This window comes from Symsagittifera roscoffensis, chromosome 8, assembly GCF_963678635.1.
Source record: "Symsagittifera roscoffensis chromosome 8, txSymRosc1.1, whole genome shotgun sequence".
Lineage (NCBI taxonomy): Eukaryota > Metazoa > Xenacoelomorpha > Acoela > Convolutidae > Symsagittifera > Symsagittifera roscoffensis.
The window spans coordinates 52,089,345-52,102,822 of NC_087069.1; positions in this window are offsets into that span (position 1 = coordinate 52,089,345).

Genomic DNA, 13,478 nt, shown 5'->3' on the forward strand with positions numbered 1-13,478 from the left:
TACCACAACAAAACACTCGTGAACGGTTTATATTTTGTTCCTATCAAAGACAAAAATAGGACATGATTTGTACGTTTTTGAACAAGAAAATAATTGTAGAATATTTATTCTTTTAGATAGTCAACATTTTCATGCTACCTTTTTTGAATGTCCACTCACAATTTTTTCACATACGTCAAAAGTTTGAACTTTAACTCGAACCTGAACTTGAACATGAACTCGTAAATTTGAAAAATTGTTGATAATTAATTTCCCCAGATATTTGAATTACTTCATATTAGACTACTTTCGTACAAATTTCCATTAAAAATTCACATTTCATATTAGTCTCAAAATCAACAAAATTTTAAATTTGTTATCAGCGCATCATAAGAAGATGGTATTCAGTTTTATTTCAAAATCATTCTTGACAACATTGCCTTAGTTTGAGTCAAATATAGCAATTTCGGCAACAAGAAGAAAATTTTTTTTTAACGTCCTGATGGAATTTATAATGCCAATTGAGTGCAGCATTGGGCCTAAAACAGACGCACGAGGTACTTTACGATAAATGAAAAGTTCGATTGGCTTTTTCCTTGTTTTATCAAAACTGTTTCAATTAGACTAACTCAAGTTTAGAAACGCGTTTAATTTCACCGAAAAAAAACAGTTTTTTTTTTATGTTAATTAAAGTTTGTGATAAAAGTAGGTGTTTAAGGTTTTTAACCCCCCCCCCCCGTAAAAAAACCGGAGGCTTTTTTTTATCTTCAACTGATTTGGAAGTTTTCTGATTCAAATTTTTATGGTTAGAATTGGTTTTCGGAATGGTTTGAATTGGTTTTCGTTCAAAAGTCTAGGATTGTTTGTCAACTTTTTGAAGAGACTGTTCGAAGATGATACAAAATCTATTGAGCAAATTTTTTTTTGAGTGTGAATAGGAGTTTTATAACTTTGCAGAGATCTGGAAAGACGCCAACAGGTAAGCAGCTATTGAGAAAAGTAATTGAAAGTTAGATGAAGCAAGCTTCCAAGCTTAGCTTTTTACTCATAATTACTTAATTTCCGTTCATGAACACATCATAACTATCATTTGAGCTCTTAAAACTTTTAATCCCTTTCCAAGGACACAGTTTTTATATTGAAAACAGCTGCCGAAAATTAAATGATTCGAGGATCAAAGTTGACTCTAGGTGTTATCCATACGGATATCATAGCAAAACATCCCTTTATAAACAATGTACAATTAGGTGCTAAAACTACCAGTTGGTAATGTTTACATATTATAAACCTAACTGATTACATAATACATATAGAAGTCTGAGGATTAAATGAGTATCTATCTATACCTAACAACATATGTACTAGTTATTATGAAACGCTGTATCTCAAATGATTCGATGTCAGCGTCAACCAGACTTAAACATAGACAGATGAATTTAAGTTGTGATCTTAATGTTTCTAATTCTTATTTCTCAGTCAGCGCTCAGCATAGACTTTGATCAACTAACTTATACCTCACCTAACGGCTGAGGTTATAACATGGCGCAGCCAGCACTCACAAAGAATCCATTGGGGATTACATCATTTTGGCAGAAAGCGTCCGCGGAACAACCGGTAGAGTGGGACAAATGGAACCAGCAGCTGTTTCTTGGCATCATCGCCAAAGATGGTATGAATTTAAACAAACTTCTACGTAACCCCCCAGCTATTCGGAAACCCCAAGAACCAGGCTATGAGCTCAATATAGAAGGGGAAACAGACAAACAAATACGCGATCGAAACCTACGCAACCAAGAAAAACGTGTAGCATGGGAGAACCAATGTCAACATCTGGATAATCTTGGTCCCACCGTCGACGGCATACCGTGGGAGGAAGCCGATATCAAATGCAGAAGTTACATATACTTGTGTTTGGGGACGGAGGGCCAAAGACGACTAACACAGTATTATCCAAACCTCAAAATTCAAGATACCTCCACCAGAGAGTTTTGGACACTCCTAACACGACTGTTTGTTAAAGAACGCAACGTAACATTCGATCGGTACGAAGCGTTTACACGCAAACAGGGGAAAACGGAATCCCTGGAAGAATTCCACTGCGGACTTACGGAACTTGTTGTAAAAGGAAATTTTAAATTCACGGCATGCAACGATGGAGGCCTCGAGTCCAAAATAGTCAGAGATCTATTTATGGCAAACATGTCAAACGACGAAGTTCAAAAAGACCTTCTCGCCGAAACAAAAACGCCCGCACAAGCATTGGACTACCCAATAAAACGCAAAAAAGGCCTCGAGAACCAGGTCTATATTAGAAAACAGGGAACTTCAAATAGTCATACCGGATTGTCAAATATAAAATCAGAACCGGTAAACTTCGTCCAAAAGCGGGGTGGATTTAGATCTCAACAGCGAGGTGGACGCGGTAGAGGAGGACAAGCGTCAAGAAACTATCCAGAAAAAGCCGGACAAAAGAAAGATTGTTTCAAATGCGGCAATGCATATTCAGCAAATCATTTAGCACAATGTCCGTAACAAGTGCACCAAGAGGGGTCACTTCGCAAGACTTTGCAAATCTAGCGATGTAAACGCAATCCAAGAGGATAATCAACAACAACAAGACCTTCAAGACACCGATATGACAGCCTACTTCAATTATCTACAAGCGGGTGACGTTATCCCGGGGTGGGAATTAATCCATCCGAATGATACATCCACAAACTGGATAAATTTTGAACCAAGACGGGCAGAAGAACTACTTGACACAGATCTCAAAGGACATCTTATACGGGTGCGCTCGGAGAAAAACAACATCGTTTTTATTGCCGACACAGGATCACCAACATCGTTCGTAAACGAAAAAACAGCCAACCTCCTGGCTACAACAGTCAAATCAGCAGTAAGAACAAGAATGAGAGATGACGACGAAGCTAACAAAATGGTCTGCTACAATGGTTACAAAATCCCATCCCTTGGCAGAATAACCGCCCCAATCGAATCAGGAGGCTGGACAATCCACACAGCGTCTTTCATTGTGGTGGACGACAGGCGAGCGAACATCTTGGGGCGAAATCTTCTCCCGCAAATTGGCATCCAGCTACACCAAGAAAGAAAACCAGCTGGTAAGTCAGTACTACAGGTTAGCAGTGTCGAAAATTCAGACACACAAATTGCAACGTGGGTCAGAACCACGTACCCGGGACTGTGTACACGAATCGGACGTTCAAAAAACCATATGGTCCATACACAATTTTTATCTGAATTCAAGGCCTTACAACAACGGGGGCGCCAAATTCCCATTCATATACAAGAGAAGGAGGAACATGAAATTAGATCATTAATCGACCAAGGCCAAATCACTCGACTTGAAAAATGCAATGACAACCAATTCATAAGCCCTATTGTGATCACTGTTAAGAAAGATGGATCCATTAAATTAGCCATGGACTCAAAACAAATAAATAAGTCGATCCATAAAAATAAGTACCAGATGCTAAATATTGACGTTCTGTTAGACAATATAGCACAATCGGCACAGGAGGGTAAAAATAGGCCAGGTACGACTTATTTCTCAACAATAGATCTACGCTACGCGTACAGTCAACTGCCGTTAGACGAAACAACCCGTACGCAGTGTAACTTCTGCATAATTGGGGGAAAGGCAATGGGAACATATCAGTTACAAACTGGCTTCTACGGGCTAATGGATATGCCCGCAGGATTTCAGAAAGCCATCGACCTAACCCTCAACAATGAGAAAGACACTTTCGCATTTCTAGATGATATTTTAATAATATCACATGGCACAAAAGAGCAACATATTGAAAACTTGACCAAAATTTTGAACAAATTAAATACGGAAAACATAGCTATTTCAATCGATAAGTGTAAATTCGGTTGTAGGGAAGTAGAATGGTTGGGATTTATCATAAACGAACACGGCACCACACCTATGCATAAGAAGACGGACGCGATAATAAATCTACCTTATCCAAAAACATTCAAACAATTGAAAAGTTTCATGGGCTCTGTTCATCATCTAAACAAGTTCATTCCAAATTTAGCTCAATTATGCAATCCCCTAAGACCACTATTGTCTACAGCAAAAAAATTTAATTTCCATTGGAGTGAAGAAAACGGGAAAGCATTCAAAAATATCCTGAATGCCGTAAAGAATATTACGGAAAACAGACACTTCGTAAGTGACAGAGACATTCGTATTGTTTGTGACGCCAGCCGCGAAGGAATAGGCGCGGCCCCTGAACAAAACACACCGGATGGTTGGGCCACCATTGCATATGCATCAAGGTTTCTGAATTCATGCGAACAGAAATACTCGGTAAACGAACTCGAACTTTTAGCCGCAGTGTGGGCCATTGAGCACTTCAAGTATTATCTATACGGTAGACGTTTTACCTTAATAACAGACCATCAAGCACTAGTTGGTGCCTTAAAGAGTAATAGGGGCAATAAAACCTATCAAAGTAGGTTAACTAGATGGATTGATCGACTCATTCCATTCGATTTCGATATACACCACCTGGCTGGTAGTAAAATGGGTCTTATTGACTACATCTCCGGCGTACTGGGACGAAAACTTCGTAGTAGCATTAATCGATGATTTCGTGAAATGCGTAGAATTCCAAGATAGCAGTAGTATTAACTCCGTTTTGAATAATGTCAAAACGATTAATTATCTAGGCACCAAAAAGCTCGACCGGAACGAAAATTTCACACGTTCAAATTCGGTTGAAACACAAACTGCATTCCCTCTTCGTAGTCAATTGCTTAAACCAAGTCGCTCTCCATTTAAATCAATTTTGGTTCATCCAAATTTCAAAACACATTCAACCATGAATAGACAACTGCAACAAGGCTTGTCATTACCCCCTTTTCTATGCAAAATCAGGTATAAAAAATGCAGATTAAAATAACTGATAACACAGAAAGTGTGAGGAATATCTTCTCACTTATTTTACTTCAAAATCAGACATTTTCAGGGTTTTTGTATCTCGCTTTAGAGCCAAAATCAGAGATAAGCTATGGCAAAACCGAATCATCAGAGAAACATTAGGAAATTTTTCCCAAAGTTCGAAATCAACCTAGAAATAAGAACATGTATAAAGCGTATCGGCCCATCAGTTTGCCACTTAAGCTACTGTACGACTGATTTTCAAAAAATAACAGTTAAAATTATCCATGAAAACTTAGTTGCTTTTGAAATAATTTTTTTTTCAGTTTGTGTACCCACGCTGAAAACTCTTTGTTATTTTCAGGCATAAAATTTGGTAAGAAATTGAGACATCTTACTTGTGTGATTATAATAGACTGACTCATAAAGTTTGTGCAAAATTTTATGATAATAAAAAAACAAAAACAGCTAATACTTCGTAGCAATTTTTTGGCGACAAATGACACGGAAGTACCACAACAAAACACTCGTGAACGGTTTATATTTTGTTCCTATCAAAGACAAAAATAGGACATGATTTGTACGTTTTTGAACAAGAAAATAATTGTAGAATATTTATTCTTTTAGATAGTCAACATTTTCATGCTACCTTTTTTGAATGTCCACTCACAATTTTTTCACATACGTCAAAAGTTTGAACTTTAACTCGAACCTGAACTTGAACATGAACTCGTAAATTTGAAAAAATGTTGATAATTAATTTCCCCAGATATTTGAATTACTTCATATTAGACTACTTCCGTACAAATTTCCATTAAAAATTGACATTTCATATTAGTCTCAAACTCAACAAAATTTTAATTTTGTTATCAGCGCATCATAAGAAGATGGTATTCAGTTTTATTTCAAAATCATTCTTGACAACATTGCTTTAGTTTGAGGCAAATATAGCAATTTCGGCAACCAAAAGAAAAATTTTCTTCGTTAGACATCCTGATTGAATTTATCATGCCAATTGAGTGCAGCATTGGGCCTAAAACAGACGCACGAGGTACTTTACGATAAATCGAAAGTTCGATTGGCTTTTTCCTTGTTTTATCAAAACTGTTTCAATTAGACTAACTCAAGTTTAGAAACGCGTTTAATTTCACCGAAAAAAAACTGTTTTTTTAAATGTTAAATAAAGTTTGTGATAAAAGTAGATGTTTAAGGTTTTTTACCATCCCCCCCCTAAAAAAACCGGAGGCTTTTTTTTATCTTCAACTGATTTGGAAGTTTTCTGATTCAAATTTTTATGGTTAGAATTGAATTTCGGAAAGGTTTGAATTGGTTTTCGTTCAAAACTCTAGGATTGTTTGTCAACTTTTTGAAGAGACTGTTCGAAGATGATACAAAATCTATTGAGCAAATTTTTTTTGAGTGTGTATAGGAGTTTTATAACTTTAAAGAGATCTGGAAAGAAGCCAACAGACAAACAGCTATTGAGAAAACTAATTGAAAGTTAGTTGAAGCAAGCTTCCAAGCTTAGTGTTTTACTCATAATTACTTAATTTCCGTTCATGAACACACCATAACTATCATTTGAGCTCTTAAAACTTTTAATCCCTTTCCAAGGACACAGTTTTTATATTGAAAACAGCTGCCGAAAATTAAATGATTCGAGGATCAAAGTTGACTCTAGGTGTTATCCATACGGATATCATAGCAAAACATCCCTTTATAAACAATGTACAATTAGGTGCTAAAACTACCAGTTGGTAATGTTTACATATTATAAACCTAACTGATTACATAATACATATAGAAGTCTGAGGATTAAATGAGTATCTATCTATACCTAACAACATATGTACTAGTTATTATGAAACGCTGTATCTCAAATGATTCGATGTCAGCGTCAACCAGACTTAAACATAGACAGATGAATTTAAGTTGTGATCTTAATGTTTCTATTTCTTATTTCTCAGTCAGCGCTCAGCATAGACTTTGATCAACTAACTTATACCTCACCTAACGGCTGAGGTTATAACATGGCGCAGCCAGCACTCACAAAGAATCCATTGGGGATTACATCATTTTGGCAGAAAGCGTCCGCGGAACAACCGGTAGAGTGGGACAAATGGAACCAGCAGCTGTTTCTTGGCATCATCGCCAAAGATGGTATGAATTTGAACAAACTTCTACGTAACCCCCCAGCTATTCGGAAACCCCAAGAACCAGGCTATGAGCTCAATATAGAAGGGGAAACAGACAAACAAATACGCGATCGAAACCTACGCAACCAAGAAAAACGTGTAGCATGGGAGAACCAATGTCAACATCTGGATAATCTTGGTCCCACCGTCGACGGCATACCGTGGGAGGAAGCTGATATCAAATGCAGAAGTTACATATACTTGTGTTTGGGGACGGAGGGCCAAAGACGACTAACACAGTATTATCCAAACCTCAAAATTCAAGATACCTCCACCAGAGAGTTTTGGACACTCCTAACACGACTGTTTGTTAAAGAACGCAACGTAACATTCGATCGGTACGAAGCGTTTACACGCAAACAGGGGAAAACGGAATCCCTGGAAGAATTCCACTGCGGACTTACGGAACTTGTTGTAAAAGGAAATTTTAAATTCACGGCATGCAACGATGGAGGCCTCGAGTCCAAAATAGTCAGAGATCTATTTATGGCAAACATGTCAAACGACGAAGTTCAAAAAGACTTTCTCGCCGAAACAAAAACGCCCGCACAAGCATTGGACTACCCAATAAAACGCGAAAAAGGCCTCGAGAACCAGGTCTATATTAGAAAACAGGGAACTTCAAATAGTCATACCGGATTGTCAAATATAAAATCAGAACCGGTAAACTTCGTCCAAAAGCGGGGTGGATTTAGATCTCAACAGCGAGGTGGACGCGGTAGAGGAGGACAAGCGTCAAGAAACTATCCAGAAAAAGCCGGACAAAAGAAAGATTGTTTCAAATGCGGCAATGCATATTCAGCAAATCATTTAGCACAATGTCCGGCGCGTGACAAAATTTGTAACAAGTGCACCAAGAGGGGTCATTTCGCAAGACTTTGCAAATCTAGCGATGTAAACGCAATCCAAGAGGATAATCAACAACAACAAGACCTTCAAGACACCGATATGACAGCCTACTTCAATTATCTACAAGCGGGTGACGTTATCCCGGGGTGGGAATTAATCCATCCGGATGATACATCCACAAACTGGATAAATTTTGAACCAAGACGGGCAGAAGAACTACTTGACACAGATCTCAAAGGACATCTTATACGGGTGCGCTCGGAGAAAAACAACATAGTTTTTATTGCCGACACAGGATCACCAACATCGTTCGTAAACGAAAAAACAGCCAACCTCCTGGCTACAACAGTCAAATCAGCAGTAAGAACAAGAATGAGAGATGACGACGAAGCTAACAAAATGGTCTGCTACAATGGTTACAAAATCCCATCCCTTGGCAGAATAACCGCCCCAATCGAATCAGGAGGTTGGACAATCCACACAGCGTCTTTCATTGTGGTGGACGACAGGCGAGCGAACATCTTGGGGCGAAATCTTCTCCCGCAAATTGGCATCCAGCTACACCAAGAAAGAAAACCAGCTGGTAAGTCAGTACTACAGGTTAACAGTGTCGAAAATTCAGACACACCAATTGCAACGTGGGTCAGAACCACGTACCCGGGACTGTGTACACGAATCGGACGTTCAAAAAACCATATGGTCCATACACAATTTTTATCTGAATTCAAGGCCTTACAACGACGGGGGCGCCGAATTCCCATTCATATACAAGAGAAGGTGGAACATGAAATTAGATCATTAATCGACCAAGGCCAAATCATTCGACTTGAAAAATGCAATGACAACCAATTCATAAGCCCTATTGTGATCACTGTTAAGAAAGATGGATCCATTAAATTAGCCATGGACTCAAAACAAATAAATAAGTCGATCCATAAAAATAAGTACCAGATGCTAAATATTGACGTTCTGTTAGACAATATAGCACAACCGGCACAGGAGGGTACAAATAGGCCAGGTACGACTTATTTCTCAACAATAGATCTACGCTACGCGTACAGTCAACTGCCGTTAGACGAAACAACCCGTACGCAGTGTAACTTCAGCATAATTGGGGGAAAGGCAACGGGAACATATCAGTTACAAACTGGCTTCTACGGGCTAATGGATATGCCCGCAGAATTTCAGAAAGCCATCGACCTAACCCTCAACAATGAGAAAGACACTTTCGCATTTCTAGATGATATTTTAATAATATCACATGGCACAAAAGAGCAACATATTGAAAAATTGACCAAAATTTTGAACAAATTAAATACGGAAAACATGGCTATTTCAATCGATAAGTGTAAATTCGGTTGTAGGGAAGTAGAATGGTTGGGATTTATCATAAACGAACACGGCACCACACCTATGCATAAGAAGACGGACGCGATAATAAATCTACCTTATCCAAAAACATTCAAACAATTGAAAAGTTTCATGGGCTCTGTTCATCATCTAAACAAGTTCATTCCAAATTTAGCTCAATTATGCAATCCCCTAAGACCACTATTGTCTACAGCAAACAAATTTAATTTCCATTGGAGTGAAGAAAACGGGAAAGCATTCAAAAATATCCTGAATGCCGTAAAGAATATTACGGAAAGCAGACACTTCGTAAGTGACAGAGACACTCGTATTGTTTGTGACGCCAGCCGCGAATGAATAGGCGCGGCCCTTGAACAAAACACACCGGATGGTTGGGCCACCATTGCATATGCATCAAGGTTTCTGAATTCATGCGAACAGAAATACTCGGTAAACGAACTCGAACTTTTGGCCGCAGTGTGGGCCATTGAGCACTTCAAGTATTATCTATACGGTAGACGTTTTACCTTAATAACAGACCATCAAGCACTAGTTGGTGCCTTAAAGAGTAATAGGGGCAATAAAACCTATCAAAGTAGGTTAACTAGATGGATTGATCGACTCATTCCATTCGATTTCGATATACACCACCTGGCTGGTAGTAAAATGGGTCTTATTGACTACATCTTGCGACACCCGGTCGGAAAACCACAACCTCCGGCGTACTGGGACGAAAACTTCGTAGTAGCATTAATCGACGATTTCGTGAAATGCGTAGAATTCCAAGATAGCAGTAGTATTAACTCCGTTTTGAATAAGGTCAAAACGATTAATTATCTCGACCGGCACCAAAAAGCTCGACCGGAACGAAAATTTCACACGTTCAAATTCGGTTGAAACACAAACTGCATTCACTATTCGTAGTCAATTGCTTAAATCAAGTCGCTCTCCATTTAAATCAATTTTGGTTCATCCAAATTTCAAAACACATTCAACCATGAATAGACAACTGCAACATGGCTTGTCATTACCCCCTTTTTATCGAATAACGAGAAAATCCCACAACTCAGCTCAAACTCAACTTACTTTTTCTCCCATCAGTTACGCATCTTTTAATGCACTTCTATCAAAACCACCACCGCCAGAACTAACATTCAGTGATGTAACACACCAGGCAGGTCATACCCTCGAAAGAAAGCTTTACCTTCAACAGAATTGAAAATGAAAAAGTCGATGCAATTTGCCAGACACTGGAATTAAAACAATCGCAGGATACAGAATGCCAAACTCAAACCGGAAACACCCAATCAACAAAACAGGACACGGAATGCCAAACAATCGCCACCATAGAAGAAGAAGACACCCCATTGTTCCGGAAAAACTTACGGAAAGTAATGGACGTAAACTTCCTAGCAGCCGCTACCAAACGAGATAGAAATTTATCACCGCTCCTAACTATGGTTAAGCAGCAGAAATGGGACTCGGTCAAGAGCTGCTACGGCCCTTACTTCTATATTGTAAGACATCGCCTGTCAGTCAGGGATAATATTCTTCTCTACGACGACCGCGTCGTCATACCAAAGCAGCTAAGACCCACACTGATGGATGCATTACACCTCACACACCCAGGACAAGGGGGAATGCTAGAAGCGGCAAAACATGTGTGGTACCCGTACTTACATCGAGACATTGTGGCAACTGCCCAAAACTGCAAAAACTGCCGGGAAAAGGGTAAGAACTTTAAAGTTATCTCGGGTAAACAACACTACACAACATTGGACGCGGTGGTAGAACCGAATGAAGAAATCCAATTGGATTTTGCAGGACCCTTACCGGATGAAAACGATAAGGAAGTTTACATATTGGTGGGTGTCGATCGTTTCTCACGTTTCCCGTACGCAAAAATTGTTACCAATAGCAAAGCGGATACAATCATCCGTTTTATGCAAAACCACATAGTCAACCAAGGCGTACCCCCTGCAATCAGATGTGATCAAGCACAAGGCTTCAGAGCCAAAAAGTTCTTCATTTATTGTAAAACTCATAATATAAAACTGATTTTCGCACCGGTGGACGACCATAGAGCTATAGGTATGGTCGAAAGGCTCATACGAACATTAAAATTGCGATTAGCAATTATGAAAATTGATAAATCAAATCGTCCGTATAAATTAGCATCAGACGTGGCTGAATTAACAAAAAAATTCCGTATTACACCTAACACATCTACAAAAGTTACACCTTTTGAATTTCACTATGGTAGAAAAGCTAATACACCCCTAAGTAATCTAAGCACGTCGCCTAAATTGTCATATCTTTCGTGGGAAAATACGAAACTGCCATGTTTAGACGAAAAAGTACTATCAAAACAAGCGCTGTCGGCGGAAACAATGTGGGACAGAGAAGTAAACAGTGAAGATGAACTGGACCTAAAATTCAAGCAGAAGCCCACACCAGATAATCAATACGTGCCCGAACCAACTTTCAACCCAGCTCCACCAGCACAAATCAACACGGAACAAAACGAGACCGAGGCTAATCAACGCACAAACACCAACTCAGGAAAACGTCGAGCACACAACCAACCGGATGCAGTCACACACACGGATGCAGTAACACTAGACAGTAGCGATGAGGAGTTCGACAGGAGACTACTCCAAAAATTCCCAATAGGTGCGCATCTACCTTTATCAAATAAACCTTATGAAACCAGATCACTCCAGGAATCTTTTCTAAAAGAAAAATCTAACGACTTTGAAAATTTAAGGACACGTAACCCCATAAGACTCTTAACACGACAAGAAAAAGAAAATTTACGAAGAGCACCGTTAGTATTCCTGAAGGATCGTTTTAAAGGTCCAGCACATACAATAAATCCTAAAACAGGACTACGCCTTGAACAAGTCGCTAGGAAAACGGGGACAATTGCCAGGAAAACTAAAAATCCGGGAACATTTGGGGCACAATTTAAAATTATTGAAAATGGCGCAATAATGAATTACTCTCCACATACTGCGTGGATAGGGGAAGACGGAAAGCAACCTAGGGTAATTAGGCACGACGGTCTCGCATTCATACCAGATCCAAGGGTCTATGGAAAATGTAGACCAGCGGCACTAAAGGACTTTGTCGCTTATAAACACCTACCAAGAGCTAAACCGCGTAATTTAGGAAAAAAGACACCTAGCATGGGGGCGCAAGGAGGAACAGCAGAAAAATCGGCAACAAGTCCAAAAAAGCCACCACCAAAATCAACACAAGAAATAATACAACAGACGTTGAATCGACAAGCTCTAGGTCCACAAAAACTGTTATCAACATTTGCATCGAAAAACCAGAAGAATGCCCGGGACAGAAGCAAACCAAACACGCAACGCCTCCCGGCAAAATCAGTACCACAGAGAACAATCATCCCCAAGAAAAAAGCAAAAGCCGACCCCGCAACGATCCAATTCGACTGTGACACATCGGTTTCACTCTCATCGGATACCGAGCTCGACAATAAAACCCCATCACCGAGTAAACAACCTGCAGCCAAAAGAATTGATCTAAAGGCCACACCGGAAACAAACTCACCGGAAATTCGGCGATCAACAAGATCAAGAAAGAGCATTCTAGCAGGAAAATTCGGAAACGCCATCCCAATTGGACACATCTCGATCAACACAGAAACATCAGTCACGGTAGCAACCATCGAGTACCCAAACACAGAGGATATTACAACAAAGGAATCGAGCACCTCCAATCTGATTGACAAATGCGACAACAAACAAACCACGAGAAACGAAGAGGTCACGGCATACCTATCACCATCGTTGGCAATATCCGAAGAAATAGTATGTACAGAAGTCCACATGAGTAGTGATACGCCTGAAAACGCCCGAGAAACGACCAAAACCGATACACCACCAAGAACCACAAGCTCGCGTCACATCCTGGACAAGCCAAAGATCACAGAGGACTCCTTCAGTAAAGACTTTGAGGACGCTATGAATTTCCTGCAATCGATCAGTCCAATTAGAGGAAATTCGATGACTTTTCAGAGAGAAAAAGAAGGAGAAAATCAGAAGTCCACAAAAACAAAGTCACCAGACGTATCTAAAATAGATAACCAACAATCAGCTGAGGCGCGAGGAAGAGCTAACGACAATTTGCAGGCGGAGGATCTAGAACAATCTCAAATTGAAAAACTCAAT